The sequence below is a fragment of the Dama dama genome, chromosome X (assembly GCF_033118175.1).
Source record: "Dama dama isolate Ldn47 chromosome X, ASM3311817v1, whole genome shotgun sequence".
NCBI classification, from domain to species: domain Eukaryota; kingdom Metazoa; phylum Chordata; class Mammalia; order Artiodactyla; family Cervidae; genus Dama; species Dama dama.
The window spans coordinates 52,409,086-52,419,934 of NC_083714.1; the positions used below are offsets into that span (position 1 = coordinate 52,409,086).

The window sequence follows — 10,849 nt, forward strand, 5'->3', positions numbered from 1 at the left end:
CCACTCAGCCACTAGGGAAGCAAAGAAGTACTAAAAATTATATTAAAAGATGGGGGCACATCAAACCTGAAAGCTTTCAAGGACCAAAGATGGAACCATGTGACAAATAAAGTAAACGATATGATGGATTATAACTGAAAGAATCAGATAAATGTCCAACAATCCATCCTGCTATCAAAAAGAACTGAAAAAATAGGTGATAGGTGAGGGAGAGCAGACAAGTCGTCTTTAACAGAATTCCAATCAACAAATGTAGAAAGAATGAGGGAAGCAGAGAGTCACTATTGGAGCACCACTGTAATTACTTCTGAAAGCAAGACCCACTGAAAGATGCTAAAATCAGGAGGCAAATGGAAAAGAATGAAATGCCACTTGCAGCAACATGTATGGACTTAAGGGATTATCACACTAGGTGAAGTAAGGCAGAAAAACAGGGAAAGACAAATATTAATATCATATGATATTTATATGTGGAAACTAGAATAGTATACAAATGAACTTATTTACAAAACAGAAGCAGGCACACAGATATAGAGAGCAAACTTATGGTTACAAAAGGGGAAAGTGGTGCTCGCTTCGGCAGCACATATACTAAAATTGGAACGATACAGAGAAGATTAGCATGGCCCCTGCGCAAGGATGACATGCAAATTCGTGAAGCATTCCATATTTAAAAAAAAAAAAAAAAGGGGGAAAGTGGAGTGGTGTGTGAGGGATAAATTAGGAGTTTGGGTTTGGCAAATGCCAGTTACTGTGTATAAAATAGATAAACAAGGTCCTCCTGGGAACAGGGAGGTATATTCAATATCTTCTAATAAACTACAATGGAAAAGAAAAAGTCAGGGGGCAAGAGTTTAAGCACAAATGGGACATTTGCATGGTCTCAAAGTATCTCTCTTCTAATGTTTGATAACTGCAAGAGGAAAAAGAGTGGGTTTATGGTGGAGAATCCTGACAAATACCACCTTTGCCAAGTGATCAACATTAACATCATCAGTAACACATATCAAAATCATGTACCTCTGATATGATGCATGGAACAGGGCACCCTTCTGTTGTATCCTTCCCCAAACCACATAACTTCAATATCATCACAAGGAAACATCACACAGTCCCCAATGGAGGGACTTCTATAAAATAACTGACGAAAGCTCTTCAAAAGCATCAAGTCCATTAAAGAGGATGGGGGAAGGCTAAATGAAATGTGGAATGCTGGAATAGAAAAAAAAAAAACAGTAGTGGGAAAAGTGGTGAAGTCCAAATAAACTCTGTAAATTTAATATATTGTACTAAGGTTGATTTTCTAGCTTACATAGATATTCAATAGTTTTTAGATGTTAACATAGGAGGGAGTGGGTAAAGCATATACAACAACTCTCTATTTTTGCAACTCTCAGTCTAAAATTACCTAAAAATAAAAATATTACCTCTAAACCGTAAAACCCTCATTTCTCCCACACAATACCTTACTTTAGCAACAGAAAAAAAAACTATTAAAGAGATAAGTTTGCTGTAAGAACAGGCTACCACACTTTAGACTACTAAATCATTTCCCAAATCCTCTTTTTATCTTTAAACTGGGTCAGGAATCCTGGAGTCTTTCCCCCCCCTCTCCTTTCTTCTTCAAATTTCTAAATCAGGGTCTCCCACTGACTGCATGCAGCTGGTGCTGTCTCCCACACAGTTGCACACCCTGCCGAGAGGCAAGGCCCAAGTTGGGGGGCTGTGCCATTTCTCTGCCTCCACTGCAGGTCAGCAGAAAGTGGGTTCCTCCAGAGGTGCTGCCGCTGTTAGGATGTCTGAAGACCCTTCTAGAATTTTTGTTGAGAAAAGCAATGCAGAGGAATTTCACCCAGAGCAAGACTTGTGAGGCTTGGCATTAAGGACCCCCAGTTGTCTCATTTTTTGAGGAAAATCACTCCCATCTCTGAATGTATAAATAAACTTTTAGTGATTAATGAAGTTAAAGCCATCTGCTGCCATGTGAACAAGCTGCCAAATTGCAACATTTCATAATGCTGTCTACATCTTCTAGCTTCCCACAAGGCAGGGTTATTATTATATTTTTTAATCTGAAGGCAGATATTTTACCTCATTAAGGTGTTGGTGTTAGCTGTTGTAAGAGGAGACTGTCCCTGACTTTTCAGTTAGTGCCCAAGGGAAACACCAACTTTTGATTAATATAAAATGTTTGCAGATTAATGATAAGAATAATTGGAAATGATGACTACTCTAAAAAAATAGTCAAGGGAAGAACAGGCTACTTACTGAAAAAAGAGGGAGTGGGTCAGGATGAAAACCCATGAACCACAAAAACCAGGTGCTCAGACAGACACCATCTAAGTGGGAATACTTTTAATAGACTCAAGACACTTTGGAAATGTTTACGCTTTGAGGCTCAGGGATTCATGAGACTTTGGGGATGAGAGAATTAGCATCACTGTCCCGTTTTCCAGGTCTTAAGTCAGCTTCGTACAGCATCTGGGCACCCCTCAACCTGGCTAGTCAGCTCTGAATGCCTCTGCCCAACAGCTCAATGCAGAGACTAAGTCCCAAACCAGTAGCTGTCTGAACTTTTGCCCCAGGGGATGACAGACAGCTTGTAATTGTGGATCTGAATCCAAATGAGAACACTTTCCTGACAGTAAACCACGAGTCACAAAGGCTTTGAACAAACTATCATATCTGGACGTAAGATCAGCTCCCTGATACCTGCCTATGACTGTCCAGCAAGCCTCTTGATATCCCCACCTCTCATGGCAGGAGGAGTATGTACACCTGAGCCCTCCAGGCCTGATGGCAGGGCTGTACATACCTCAACTCACTTCACTCCCACCATGACCCCAAGAAGTGGCTTCCTGTCAAGGGTCTTGTGCTTCTCCTAATGGGCACCTGGCCATCTCCATGGCCAGCGAGTGGGTAGTGGAGGTGGGAATGGAGGTGCGAGTAGGGGGCAGGACTGGGCTTCCAGGTTGCCATAACGTGGGGTCTTGAGTAGCTACATCTCGATGCCTCTCTTCAGGCAGTTAGGGGAAGTCTTGCCCAAACTTCAGTGCATTAGATCTCTGTTGCTACAAGTCACCACAAGTCACCAAGTCACCACAAACTTGGGGCGTCAGCAATGCCCATTTATCACCTCTCAGTTTCTGTGGGTCAGGAGTCTAGGCACGGTTTGGTTGGATCTTCTGCTCAGGGTCCAGAGGATACAACCAGGCTGTGAGTTGGGCTGGGTTCTCATCTGCGGACTTGACTGGAGAAAACCTGCTTTTGAGTTTACTGGAGTTGTTAGCAGCACCAAACCTGGTGGCTGTAGGACTCAGGACTCTGGGCTATTGCTGGGAGCCACACTCAGCTCCTAGGTGTCACACACTGCCCCGCCATGTGGTCATCTCACATCATGGCAGCTTACTATTTCAAAGTCACAAGGAGAGTCTCTTTCTCCAGTCTTGTAAGTTACCTAAGTTACCTGCTAACATCTATCACTTTCGCACATACTCTAACCCAGCCAAGGGAGTGACATCATAGCCTCTAACACCTTCCATTGAAGCAGGACACAGGTGCCGCCTGCACTGAAAGGGAAGGGGTATACAATGGTGTGATCTGGGGGTTGCTGTAGTTTTTGCCTCCCACACTCAGACTCTTCCTTTCGTATTTGATTCAGGTTACAGGATTTGATTTCCTTTTTGATCCATCTTGTGGAGTCTGAACTTGGCCTCGATTTCTGTTACTGATCCCTAATTGCTTACCCCCTACCCTCTCTCCTTCCAGATGCTCTTATATGATGTAACTGAACATGTCGGTGGCAACCAGCTTTCATGAATGAATGCCATCTACAGTCTAAGGACACCAACTGAGAAAGGGTAAAAGTGAGAAACCAATCGTCCAAGGTCATACAGATTACAATATAGGTGAAATGTGACCTGGGTCCACTTTGTTTCCAAATCCAAACAATGCCTATTAGGATAGTGATAATAATTCCACACATCTGCAGGATCAATAACAAAATAATGCATTAAATTACAATTAGTAAATTCAAAAGTACTATGGAAATATCAACTACAATTTTCATTCACTGAGTTGCCATATGACCCACCAGTTTTACTCCTGGTCAAAAGGAGGACAAAAATATAATTCAGAAAAATATGTGCACCACTATGTTAATAATAGCAGTATTCCCAACACACAAGAAATAGAAAAAAACGTAAACTTAACAACAAAAGACAGATGTGTAAAGAAGATGTGGTACATATATACAATGGAATATACATGATATCGATTAACAGGATTTGGAGAAAAATGGATGAATATTAATTGAAACAAAAAGTGAAGTCAGAAAACCAAACATGTGATACCATGAATATCTGCAAGGCAAAAGTGAGAAAAACGTGCCAGCAATAAGGCCACCCACACTCTCCATCTGTATTATTTCAAATCTCTTTAGGAAATGACAATCTCCATACCAAGCAGGCCTTGAACCATGAAACAACACTAGTGTACCCAGGAATGGGGGACAGATTGGGCTGGGATAGCTTTGAATAGTCACCTAGTCTGCACCTCTCCCTGTGGCGGGGGGGGGGGGGGTGGTTTCCACCTCCAGCCTCTGTCTTTAGAGTTGCCTTACCTTTGGACCACAGCACCTTCAGACCAGCAGAAAAGAGGGTGGGGAGTGCTTGCTGGGCCGGAGGATACTGGGAAAAGAAGGGAGGAGACACAGCCCCTAGGCAGTTTGTTCTGGCCCTTTACACCCTCATTTACAGCCATGGAAGGCAACTTTCACGAAGGTTCTCATTCCCAAAGAGACATGTATACCCCAATGTTCACCACAGCACTGTCTACAATAGCTAGGACATGGAAGCAACCTAGATGTCCATTGGCAGATGAATGGATAAGAAAGCTGTGGTACATATACACAATGGAATATTACTCAGCTATTAAAAGGAATGCATTTGAATCAGTTCTAATGAGGTGGATGAAACTGGAGCCTATTATACAGAGTGACGTAAGTCAGAAAGAAAAACACCAATACAGTGTATTAATGCATATATAGGGAATTTAGAAAGATGGTAATGATGACCCTATATGTGAGACAGAAAAAGAGACACAGATGTAAAGAACAGACTTTTGGACTTTGTGGGAGAAGGTGAGGGTGGGATGATTTGAGAGAATAGCATTGAAACATGTATAGTACCATATGTGAAATAGATTGCCAGTCCAGGTTTGATGCATGAGACAGGGCGCTCAGGGCCAGTGAACTGGGACAACACTGAGGGATGGGATGGGGGACACATGTACACCCATGGCTGATTCATGTATGAAAAAAACCACTACAATATTGTAAAGTAATTAGCCTCCAATTAAAATAAATAAATAAATAAACTAACTCAACATTCAAGGAATATAAGCACTCTTTAAGAAAATCACACTGAATGAACTATCCTGAAGAAGGCCAAATTAGAGAACCATACAGAATAAGAATTTAAAGTATGTTTATTATACATCCTCAGTGTGATAAGAATTTTTGAAACATGAAGCTTGAATAAGTTGTTATAGTAAAAGAATCAAGTACAAATATTGAGCATGAGAAAGAAAAATTGCCCCAAATCTGGTCAAATAACTTTTTGTGTCATGTAATTAAAATTTCATATCAAACAAGAAATAAGAAAGAGTCAGATTTGACTGAGAAACTGACACCTTCACTTTCACAATTATAGAATAGATAACCAATAAGGATCTATTGTACAGCACATGGAACTCTACTCAATACTCTGTAATACTCTGTATATGGGAAAATAATCTAAAAAAAGAGAGGATATGTGCATATGTATAGATGATTCACATTGTTGTACATCTGAAACTAACACAACATTGTAAATCAATTGTATTCTAATAAAAATTAAAAAATAAAATGCACCTGAAGAAAAAAGAAAAAGAAAATCAAGAAGTGTTGTCTCCTTGTGGGCCTTTCTCCCAACACCACAATTCAAATCCAGGCTTCTGGAAACTGAATACTCCCAAGGCCTTAGCGGCTGTAAATGACACCTGCTGTCAAAAATGGGCCTTGAGAAGTATACTCAAGGAAAATGAAAAAAGGGACAAGTTGTCAGGAAGTCTATTTCAGCCAGGAAAGTTTACTCACCCACATTATAAGAGGAAAAGTGTAGAATCACAGGAAATCATCCCACCCAGCATCTCTTTCCTGACAAATGCAAACGAAAGGTCACAGGAGGAACCACCTGTTCCCAGGCAAGTTGGCCATCATCACTGAGTCTGCACACAGGTATTCTTGGGAAGGCAGACAGCAAGGGGAACATTCTAGCCCACTGGCATGGGTGTAACTGGAATCAGCCACAGTGGGGACAGCACAAGAGGACATAACGCCAGAAGGACCAGACTTAGCATATGATGCCACACTCTCACCACGGGGTGTACACCTGGAGACACCTCCACTGAAAAAGATGTGAAGAGGCAAAACACGGAGGCACCCATTATGTCCTGGACATGACTGCATCCAGGAGATGCGATGCCCAGTTACAAGCGCATGTTTCTCAGCCATAGATCAGAATGAATCTTTGAGCTACAGGGATGGGTCCAACTAAATGAAGGAATGCACACAGTGGGAGACAAAAACCTCACCACAGAACCATTCATAGTTGAACTCAACCACCTGAAACAGATGGACTTATTTAAAAAGGAGGAACAGACACAGAGTTAGCAAACAGACCTAGTGTTACCAAGGGGACAAAAGAGGGGCCATAAAACAGGAGGATGCACTTACCCTATACACACTCACATATGTAAACTAGGTCACCAAAGAAAACTCACTGTATATCACAGAGAACTGTGGTCCACGACACTGTGTAATACCCCATCTGTGCAAGGATCTAGGAAAGACCGGATATACCTCCACCTATACCTGAATCAAGGTGTTGTACAAATGCAACAAACACATCATTGTCCATCAACTATACTCCAATGTGAACAGACATTATTTAACCACTGTACAAAATGACTACTCTAGTCCCCTCAGGACTGGGCAATCAGACTTGGGTCACATCGCTGGAGCCTGAGCAGCCTCGCCTCCCTCGGTTGGACACTCCTGGGGCTGAGGACGATGTGCACCCATGATCCTCTCACCTTAGACCTGTCTGTACCCCCTTCTGGAGCAAAGCACGATCTCCAGACCCAGTTTGTCCCCACAGGATTCAAATAATCCTAGGGCACCCAGAGAATGGAGGACATATTGGGATGGAAGAGCTTTGCAAAGCTGACTGGTCTGCACTTCTCCCATTGTGGGGTTTCCCACCTCCGGCCTCGGACCTTAGAGTCGCCTTACCTCTGGATGGCAGCACCTTCGGAGGAGCAAATAGAGGGGTGAAGATTGGTCTCGGAGTGGGGATGAATTGGAGGGGCTGAACGGTAATGAGTATACTACAAAGAAGACACAACCCACTGGCAGTGTGCTCTGCCACTTTTCGCTCACATTTACAACCCAGCAAGCCAACTTTCAGGAAGGCTCTCCTTCCCCAAATAGAGGATGGAAAAGCGGAAGTGCTGCCGCCTTGTGCCCGTTTCTCACAACACCACCACGCAACCTGGAGCTTCTGGGAACTGAATACTCAGAAGGCTTAAGGGGTTGTAAATGACACCTGTCCTCAAGCATGGCACTTGTGCTGGATACCAACCACAAAACTCCAGGAGGGACAGGCTTTCACGAAGCGCTTTTCAGCTGGGAAATTTTACTCACTCTAGGTATAAAAGGGAAAATATAAAATCACATGGAATCAGGGCAGCCAGAGCCCAACACTTGTCTCTCCACGAATGCAAAAGAATGTTCCTGCTGCCAGCCAAGGCGGCCTACATCAAACACTGCACATATTTCATGTTGGGGAGGAATAAAACAGAGGGACTGCTCCTAGCACACTCTTAGGTGGGAAACTGGAATCAGCCACAGTGGGGAACAGCATGGGGAGACCTAATGCCTGAATGACTTGAGGTAGCCTTTGATGCGGCACCCCTCCCCACTATGTGTATGCACGAAGACACCTCTGGTGCAAAAGGCATGTGAACCCCAATGGTCCCTTTTTAAAAGAGGCAAGCTGTGAGTCAACCGTAATGTCTCCAACAGATGATTGTATCCAGGAGATGCGATGCTCTGTTACAAGTGGGTGTAGCTCAGCCATAGGTCAGAATGAAATAAAACCATCTGCAGCTACAGGGATGTGTCCTACTAAGTGAAGGAAATCAGACAGAGCAAGACAAAGACTGCAGACGGCACAGTATCATGCAGAGGTGAAATCGACCACCAGAAACAGACAGACTCATTTAAAAAGGAGAAATAGACACAGAGTTAGCAAACAGACTTAGTGTCAATCAGGGGACAAAAGAGTAGAGATAAAACAGGATGCACTTCCCATGCACACACTCACATATGTAAGCTTTCTTTAAGGTCCAGCTCTCACACCCATGCATGACTACTGGAGAAACCATAGCTTTGACTAGATGGACCTTTTCGGGCAAAGTAATGTCTCTGCTTTTTATTATGCTGTCTTGGTTGTTCGCAAGTGGCAGGAGGAGACAAACTACAAGTGTCAATTTTTCCCTGCATTGGAGTCTTTTCCAATGAGTCAGTTCTTTGCAACAGGTTGCCAAAGTACTGGAACTTCAGCTTCTGCATCAGTCCTTCCAGTGAGTATTCAGGGTTGATATCCTTTAGGATTGACTGGTTTGATCTCCTTGCGTCCAAGGGATTCTCAAGAGTCTTCTCCAACACCACCATTCGAAGGCATCAATTCTTCCATGCTCAGGCATTTTTATTGTACATATCTCACATCCCTACATGACTATTGGAAAAACCATAGCTTGACTATATGGATCTTTGTCAGCAAAGTAATGTCTCTGCTTTTTAATTCACTATCTAGGTTTGTCATAGTTTTTCATCCAAGGAGCAAGTGCCTTTTAACATCAAGTGAAAGAGCACAGTGGAAAGGTTGGCTTAAAACTCAACATTCCAAAAAGTAAGATCATGGCATATGGTCCCATCATTTCATGGCAAATAGATGGGGAAACAATAGATACAGTGAGATACTTTATTTTTGGGGGGTCCAAAATCACTGCAGATGGTGACTGCAGCCACAAAATGAAAAGATGTTAGCCCCTTGAAAGAAAAGCTATGACCAACCTAGACAGCATATTGAAAAGCAGAGACATTACTTTGCCAACAAAGGTCCGTCTAGTCAAAGCTATGGTTTTTCCCATAGTCATGCATGGATGTGAAAGTTGGACCATAAAGAAAGCTGACCACCAAAGAACTGATGCTTTTGAACTGTGGTGTTGGAAAAGACTCTTGAGAATCCCTTGGACTGCAAGGAGATCAAATTCATCCATCCTAAAGGAAATCAGTTCTGAAGATTCATTGGAAGTACTAATGCTGAAGCTGAAACTCCAATATTTTGGCCACCTGATATGAAGAACTGACTCCTTGGAAAAGACCCTGATGCTGGGAAAGATTGAAAGCAGGAGGAGAAGTGGACAACATAGGGTGAGATGGTTGGACGACATTACCCACATGATGGTCGTGAGTTTGAGCAAGATCCAGGAGTTGGTCATGAACAGGGAAGTGTGCTGGTGTGCTGCAGTCCATGGGATCACAAAGAGTCAAACATGACTGAGCTGAACTGAGCTGATACTTTCCCATTTACATACACAGGCAGAACAAGCTACAATTACTTTGATGCCTCCAAGGCCTTCCTTATAGCTCAATTGGTAAAGAATCTGCCTGCAATGCGGGAGACCAGGGTTCGATCCCTGGGTTGGGAACATCCTCTGGAGAAGGGAATGGCAATCCACTCCAGTATTCTTGCCTGGAGAATTCCATGGACAAGAAGCCTCATGGGCTACAGTTGATGGGGTTGCAAAGAGTCGGACACAACTGAGCGACTAACACACACACAGAGATAAAGATATAGTTTATTATGTTTGATAGTGTTAATCCATTCTCTTAAGGCCAGTTCTTGGCAGTATGCTAGGCATAGACTTAGGACTGAAAGGGTAACAGGCAGGAGGGCTAGGGGGTCCCCAAGCAAAGGAAATAGGCAGCAAGTGTCAGAATTTGTCTTTCCCTCTCTTAAGCAGCAGGAGGAAACAAACTACAAGTGTCAGACTCTTTTTTCCTTCTCTATACAAAAGTAAAAGGAGGTTTCTTTTATTTTTTAATTAATTAATTAATTAATTTTACTTTACAATATTGTATTGGTTTTGCCATACATTGACTTGAATCCTCCAATTCTGCATTTCCATGATGATACCTGTTATCACCTGAACTTCATTTTTCTCACCTTTAGCTAACCAATGTGTTTTTCCTATTGAAATATTTCTCTTAAGCAGTGTTATTGAACTTATTTCATTATTTACTTTAAACTCTGTCTTTCTTCAAGTAGGTTCCATCCAAGACTCAGAGGGGATAATGTCTCAACAAACCAGTATGTTTTACTCATGGAAATGTTCTCTTAAGCTATGGTAATGAAACTATGTATTTGCTTGGAAACCTGCCTTTCTTCAAGATTCATGTCAATTGTTTTATGGCCCAGGATGACTCACCTTGTGCCAATGCTATCTCAAAATGCATGTTGTGGGTGAGGGGCCTGGTGCCACTCTCTCAGTTTTCAGGCATTCCTTTCTCTAATGAGCAGCTTGCTGATAGGGCTTCCCTGGTGGCTCAGAGGTAAAGCCTCTGCCTGCAATGTGGGAGACCCAGGTTTGAGCCCTGGGTCAGGAAGATCTACTGGAGATGGAAATGCCAACCCACTCCAGTACTCTTGCCTGGAAGATTCTGTGGGCTACAATCCATGGG

The 10,849-nt window shown here is 42.8% G+C and overlaps 1 non-coding gene across 1 annotated transcript; it reads left to right on the forward strand.

Annotated features, from left to right (window-relative positions):
- Positions 1-567: 567 nt before the first annotated feature.
- LOC133053199 (U6 spliceosomal RNA) lies at positions 568-674 on the forward strand. The gene has a single exon (XR_009692134.1). It is a non-coding gene; the product is annotated as a U6 spliceosomal RNA (small nuclear RNA).
- The last annotated feature ends 10,175 nt before the right edge of the window (positions 675-10,849 follow it).